This window comes from Lutra lutra, chromosome 8, assembly GCF_902655055.1.
Source record: "Lutra lutra chromosome 8, mLutLut1.2, whole genome shotgun sequence".
Taxonomy (NCBI): Eukaryota; Metazoa; Chordata; class Mammalia; order Carnivora; family Mustelidae; genus Lutra; species Lutra lutra.
The window spans coordinates 19,480,803-19,488,582 of NC_062285.1; positions in this window are offsets into that span (position 1 = coordinate 19,480,803).

The following is a 7,780-nucleotide window of genomic DNA, read 5'->3' on the forward strand; positions in this document are numbered from 1 at the left end:
GGCTCCATAATTATTTCCCTCATTCTCTTATTTTTCTAAAAAGACTTATCAGGAGCTCTGTGAACAAAGAGCTCCAGGAAGTCTAATAGATGCATTTATGAAATGGATAACCTTTTCAGAACTCTCAAGAGCAGCCTAGTAAAATTGCTGTGATAATTGTTCTTTTGAAAGGACAGAACTCTCAGGTATATATAAAATAATGGACTTAACAAGGTGAATGTTTTTAAGAGATAAGAAAATTTCTTTGTTGGGGATGCCATCTGCAATGAACTAGAAGTTAAATTTGGTTGCTTAGTTTCTCTTTTGTGACTTTAGGAAAATATATACATTTGTACACCTCCATGATTTTTTCTTTCTTTCATACACTGATTTTGGGGTTGATACTGAGCTGATAGTGAGATTCTGTTATACGGAAGCATGGTTTTCCCTAAGAGGAATGAACTAGCTATCAGAATGAAAATTATCTTGGAATTAGAATTTTAAGATCATCGATAACCATTAAAAGATAATAATATTAAACATAAAACTTTGGTGGCAATGTGGCGGTGTTGAATAGTGACTATGGAAAATTAAGATTTGTAGCCATTTCTAGTTCACTGCTTCCTCTTTTCTAAGCAGAAAAATCTGTTATAAGATTTTTCTAAAATCTTCAGCTAGAGATCCCCAAACAGGCAAATTTAGCTTTCTGATCAGAATTTAAATCTGCCTGACTCCAAAGCCTATATTTTCCATCACCCCATTTTTATTTCTTTTAGAGGACAAGGAACACCTCCCCCCGCTACACACCCCCACAATGTTCAGTCTGGTCTCATAAAAGGCATTTTAAATGTATTATGTCCATGAAAACAGAGTAAAAGAAGGCTAAATGTATTCATTTTTGTGTTCACATCTTTCTCTCATTTTTTCCTTTGTACTGTTTATCTTTTCCTTGTTGATCTATGCTGTCCACTATAGTAGTCATGTGGCTCTTAAGCATTTGAAATATGGTCTGGCCAAACTGGGATGTTTTTTAAGTGTAACATAAAGACTGAATTTTAAAACAGTATGGAAAAAACATAAACTATCTCATTACTAACTTAATATGGATTTATTATTGAAATGATAATGTTTTTGTTACAATGGGGTAAACAAATTATATTGTTCAAATTATTTTTACATGTTTCTTTTGATCTTTTTGGATGTGACTATTAGAAAATTTAAAGTTTTATATGTGGTTTGCATTATATTTCTATTGAGTACTACTGTTTTAGCTTTATACCAGTCTTTTTTTTTTTTAAGATTTTGTTTATTTATTTGACAGAAAGAGAGAACACAAATAGGGGAGCGGCAGGCAGGAGAGGGAGAAGCAGACTCCCCACTGACCAAGGAATCTGATGCAGGACTTGATCCCAGAACCCTGGGATCATGACCTAAGCCGAAGGCAGACACTTAACTGACTGAGCCACCCAGGATCCCTTTTCCCAGTCTTTGATAGCAATTCTGTATGCATGTATGTGCATGTGTGTGTGGTTTGTCTTTCACTTTTCCTATGTTATATTTTGATGAAAAGAGATGCTACAGCTACAGAATAGAGACTGTGGTGGTCCAAAGAGGGAACTGAATGAATTCCAGAAAAAATATTGGAAAAACTACTGATGTGGTGATGATGTGGTGAGCAATAACATAGAATTTTCAGGAATGAGGGTCATCTGGGTGGTTCACATGATTAAATGTCTGCCTTCAGCTCAGGTCATGATCCCATGGTCCTGGGATGGAGCCCCATGTTGGGCTCCTGGCTCAGTGGGGAGCCTGCTTCACCCTCTGCCACTCCCTCTGCTCATTCTCTCTCTCTGGGTGTATCTCTCTCTGACAAATGAATAAATAAAATTAAAAAAGAAAAGAATTCTCAGGAATGACTTCCTAGGTTTCTCATGGCACCATATACTATGATGGGGAGACCAAGGAAAGAATAGTCTTAGAGGGAAAAACAAAGTGTTCAATTTTTGACTTGTTAAGTTTGATGCATTTAAGTGGAGTTATAAATTGAGGAAATGAATCTAGAGTGCTCATATTCTAAATTCTGAGTGAGCAAGAGAAGGAGGTTTGTCTCCATTAGCTATTGAGGAAACCATAAAAGTTTCCATGGGGTATAACCATAAGTATTTATTTCTCATGAATTTGCAGAATGATTGGGGTTCAGTTGAACTGAGTTGGGGTTGGCTTCTCAGTGCAGATGGGGCTTTGGTCTATTTTATCTGTTATTATAGGGTTCAGCCTGAAGATACAGCAACTACTAAGGAACCTCTTTGTCTAGCAATCACAAATGCTCATGAAGTAACTACATGCTTGTGTCATAACATGCGTTGCCTCATCAACTTCACTTGATACTGGCACACAGTTGCTTTTGCCCATATTCCATCATTCAGAACAACTCAACGGCCAAATCCAGTGTCAGTGGAATTGGGGGCTAATCTCTGCTCACTTTAGTGTTGGTATTGAAAAGTCAACTGGCAAAGGTTGTGGACATGTAAGGCATCAAGTGGTGCGGTGGGGTGAATAAAGAATTTTGAAAAATGATTCAATTTACCTCAAGGCTTATCACTGTAAAATAAAAATAAGGACTCTAAAATACTTTGTTTAGGGACGTCTAGGTGGTCTAGGTGGCTCAGTCAGTTAAACATCTGCCTTCGCTGAGGACATGATCCCAGGGTCCTAGGATCAAGTCCCGTGTCAGGTTCCTTGGTCAGTGAGGAGCCTGTTTCTCCCTCTCCCTGCCACTCCTCCTGCTTGTGCTTTCCCTCTTCCCTCCTGGCCAATAAATAAATAAAATCTTAAAAAAATAAATACTTTGTTTAAAAAAGATTCTCAAGAGTTAGTAGATATTCCTAATCAGTGCCATAATCTGACAGCGTGTAAGGGTAAATCTAGATGTGAAGAAGCAGAAGAATGAGATGGAGAGTACATTAATAATCAATAGAGAAAGTGCTAACAGAATGATTGATGCTTCTGGGTCTGGGCTTTTCTTACTGCTGTATCATTAGCCTGACTAAAGGGATAAGCAGAATGAGTCTCTGGGATGCTACTTGATGGACTAGAAAAACCACAGTTTTACAATCAGGAGGATCTTGGTGTAGGTTTCTACTGTGTTACTTATTAGTTTTTCTGACCTTTTTATGAGGTCCCTTAACTTTCCTGAGCCTTGTATTTCTCATTTGTGAAGCAGAGATGGAAATGTGTGAGTTACAGTGTTGCAGTGTGTATTGAAATGAAACAAGTTATGTAAATCACCTAAACATTTGCTAATATTGTCTTGTTCCTCCCTGTGTAGCCTATAAAAATCTCTTTCCTGGTCAGACAGTCATACTTACTTGTTTGCATCTTTCTCCTCACCCCTCCCAAACTGTAACACCCTTGAGGATAAACAGATCACATTTGTGATTGTAATATCTAATAAGATACTTGGCGTATATTAGGCATTTAGCAAAATGCTCTTTCACAAATTGAATGAATTACTTGCTTTTATGGTGCAGGGACCAGAAACAGAAGTGGGGATCCTTTGTAGTTATCAACTTCTCTTGAATAACAGTATTACGAAGTATTTTACCACGTAGTAGAATACCTTAGAAAGTACCTGGCACATATTATAGGCTCAGTAATTCCTGGCATACTTTCTTTTCTATCTGCAGATTTTTTAGAAAGAACAAGCATACATGACAATGAGCCACTGTACCATCAGTCATAATACTATGACATCTTTAATAATTAAGTTTAATAATTCAATTATTTTGCTTTAAAGATGTTTTAAGCAACCCAAAAGTTCTCTTTTGGAAAACTGTTTCTCTATAGAGAAATCCAGTAACTACTTCAAAAGTTAGAATGGCCAGAGAAGTGTTATTGCTCTAGTGAATTCTCAGAAAGGTAACTGAAAAATGACTATACCAGATAGTTACATATGAGGTGTTCCCCTAATTTTTTCCTACAGTGAATTTACTTGGGGAAATTTTTTTCACTGTTAACCAAAATTGTCATCCTAAGTAAAATAATCTATTTATTGATCATTATATGATAGAGCTCTGATGTCCATGAAGATGTTATACATCTAACTTAATGATAAAGACAAATTCTTACAATAAAGAAAACATATGGACTTCATCAAAATTAAGGATTTTGTGCTACAAAGTAAACCAATAGGAAGGTGAAAAAGTAAATGACAGAAAGGGAGGAAACATTGACAAATAATATATCTAATAAGGAACTTATATCTTAAATATATGAATGTCATGTAATACAATAATTAAAAAGACAATCCAATTAAAATGGGCGAAGGATCTGAAGAGACTTTGCTCTAAGAATATACAAAAATAGCTAATAAACACGTGAAAAGATACTCAACATTATTAGCTATTAAGAAGATGCAAATCAGAACCACAGTAAGCTACCACTACACACTGAGTAGTATGGCTACAATGGAAAAGACAGTAACAAGCATTGACAAGGATGTGGAGAAATTGAAACTCTCATACATTGTTGGTGGCTGTATAAAATGGTGCAGGATCTTCAGAAAACCAATTTATCATTCCTTCAAAATGTTAAACATAGAGTTAGCACATGACTCAACAATTCTATTTTTAGGAATATAACCAAGAGCAATGAAAACATATGACCACAGGAAAAGTTGTAAATACATATGGTAGTATTATTCATAATAACCTAAATTGGAAACAACACAAATATCCATCAACTGATGAATGGATAAAAATATGGTATATGCCTGCTATGGAATAGTATTCAGCAATTAAAAGAAATAAAGTACTGATACATGGTATGACATGGACCATGAAGACATGTTAAGTGAAAGGGCTAGTCACAGGAAAACACACTTACAAATCCATTTGTATGAAATGTCCAGAATAGACACATCTACATCTATGGAGACAGAAAGAAGATCAGTGGTTGTCTAGAGGAAGGAGAAAAAGAATGAGGAGTGATTGCTATTATGTATAGTGTTTCTTTTGTGGGTGATGAGAATATGCCAACTATGTGACAATGGTTGTACAACTCTAAAAATACTACAAAACACTGAACTGTGTACTTTAAATGAATCAATTATATGAAATGTGACTTGCATCTCAATAAAGTTGAGAAACTAAGAATGGTATCAATGCATGTAGGGTAGTTAGTGTTGAGAAAACCTTAGGTTATCTGTGGAAAAGGTCAGGTTGATCTTAAATTTTTATTCCATTAATAGCATAGCAATGTTGTTTCTATAGTGCATTGCTAAATACCTAGCACATACCTAGTTCTGCTCTAACTTTTGGGTAGATGGGAGTTAATGAGAGACAGAAGGTATATGTATTTATCAAATTTGCATTCTTCTGGTAGCAGGAGTAACAGATGATAAAAAGCTCAAAAATAATAATTTCAGATAGTTATAAATAATGTGTGAAGAAAAGGAAATAGGACAATTGAACACAGTATGACTGGTATTGGGGATGGGAAGAATGGGGATGGCCTCTCTGGCATTTGAGCTGTGACCAGGGGCTAGTCAGAGGAAGAACTGGGGAACAGCGCTCCAGACAGATGGGGCTATTGTAAAGGCTCTGTAGTGAGGAAGACTGACAGTGTATCTGCCGCAGTGAGTGAGAAGAACAGAGATGGGATGGGAGCCAGGCTTACAGAAGACATGGTAAGAAGTTTGGATTTTATTTTCAAGACAATGGGAAAATGCTGAGGGATTTGACAGAGAGGAATGAGATGAGAAACCTGTTAAGTTTTGTTGGCCAATCTGCACCCAGGGGCCTCATCTACTTCTGGATCTGATTTAAATAATGAGATTCTGGACTTTGATACTGAGTCAGATACTGTTATGGAATGAAACTCTTGAGAGACACAGCATAATTTGTATGTCAGAAAAATGTAGCTGTGACAGAGGACAAAGTGTAATGTTTGGAAAACATGGCAACAATATTTTGAAGGTCCTTCCTGCCAAGGGAGCTGTTTGCCCTGTGTGGTAGAGGTGACACTGTGTGAGCTCTCCTAGACTTTAAGAGGCCTTAATCCTGTGGGCACATTTGTCCTAACCTCTAGCCTTTTGGGCTTTCCTTTGACTCCTGGAACTTATACTTCATAAGTCCATCTGTGAATTTACTGTTTATTCTGTTTAAGGCGAATTTTCCTTCACATATTTCTATACCTGCTCCTTCTTATCATTGATGGTCTTGGCTCCAATTGTCACCTCCCCAAAAAAGACTTTCTCACAAAGCCTCCTCCCCATGCCCAATTCTTTTTCTGTGGCACTATCTTGTTTGGTTTGCTTCATAACAAAACTACCTACAAGAACCTGTTTTTTTTTTTTTTTTATTTGCATTTGTCCATCTCCCTCCACAGAAATGTAAGACTTAGGAGAACAGAGACTTTGTGAGATATAATACTGTATTATCAGTATTCATATCATTAACCAATTTTTACATATTAAATAAATGAATGGTGGGTACACAAATGGATAAATAGAGAATATTTTTTTACCATTTTTAATGTCTAAGTAATTCAAAACAAAGTAGGTGATCAGTGATCCCCTATATGCTAGCTATTATGCTTGCCATTTTAAAGGTAATGGATCTGAAGTTCAGTGAGGTTAAAATATTGTCTATCATAGAAACTGACAGAGTAAAAGGTAAACCCACGGGCACCAGGTGGCTCAGTCAGTTAAGCATCTGCTTTCAGCTCAGATCATGATCCTAGAGTCCTGGGATTGAGCCCTGCATCAGGCTCCTTTGTTCAGCAGGGAGTCTGCTTCTCCCTCTGCCCTACCCTCCCACCCCTACCCCACTCAAACTCTATCAAATAAATAAATAAATGAAATCTTTTAAAAAACGTAAAACCAGATCTTTCATACATCAAAGACCATGAGCTACATTCAGGTGCTCTTATATTTAAAGTAGAATGTCAAAAGATAGAGATGGCTATGGCTATTCCTATATTTCAGTACTTAGATTGTGAAGAATCCATTTTTTTTCCCAAACGACCTCTACTTCTCTCAAAATTTTCACTCCATGTCTCTGAATATCACTAACCTTCTGGAATCTTGGCAGAGTTTGATACCTATGAACTGATGTGCATTGATATATGAAAGACACCACAGAGGTGTCTATGTGGCTCAGTCAGTTAAGCAGTTGACTTTTATTTCAGCTCAGGTCATGATCTCAGGAACTTGGGATGGAGCCCTCAGTCAGGCTCCTTGCTCTGCAGGGAGTCTGCTTGAGGATTCTTTCTCTCCCTCTCCCTGATCAAAGATAGGAAATAAGCACTTGAAAAGATATTTAACATCATTAGTCCTCAGGGAAATGAGACAGTATTATACACTATTAGCATGACTAAAACAAATACTGACAATACCAAGGGTTAACAATGGTGTGGAGGGATTAAGGCTCTCCTACAGTGCTGCTGGGAAGTATAAAATGGTACAGTCACGTTGGAAAACAGTTTGGCAATTTTTTTTAGGTTAAATGATCACTTACTATGTGAACTATATTCTTAGCTATCTACCTATGTTAGTTTATTGGGGCTGCCATAATTAATTGCCACAAACTTTGTGGCTTAAAATAATAGAAATTTATTCTCTTATAATTCTGAAATCCAGAACTCCAAAATCTAGGTGTTGGTAGGACAATGCTTCCGCTCTAGGGTCTAGGAGACGATCCTTCTATGCTTCTTCCAGCTTCTGGTGCCTCATTCTAGTGGGCAGCATAACTCCAGTCTCTGTTTCTGTCTTCATATGTCCTCTCCTTTTTGTCTGTCTTCT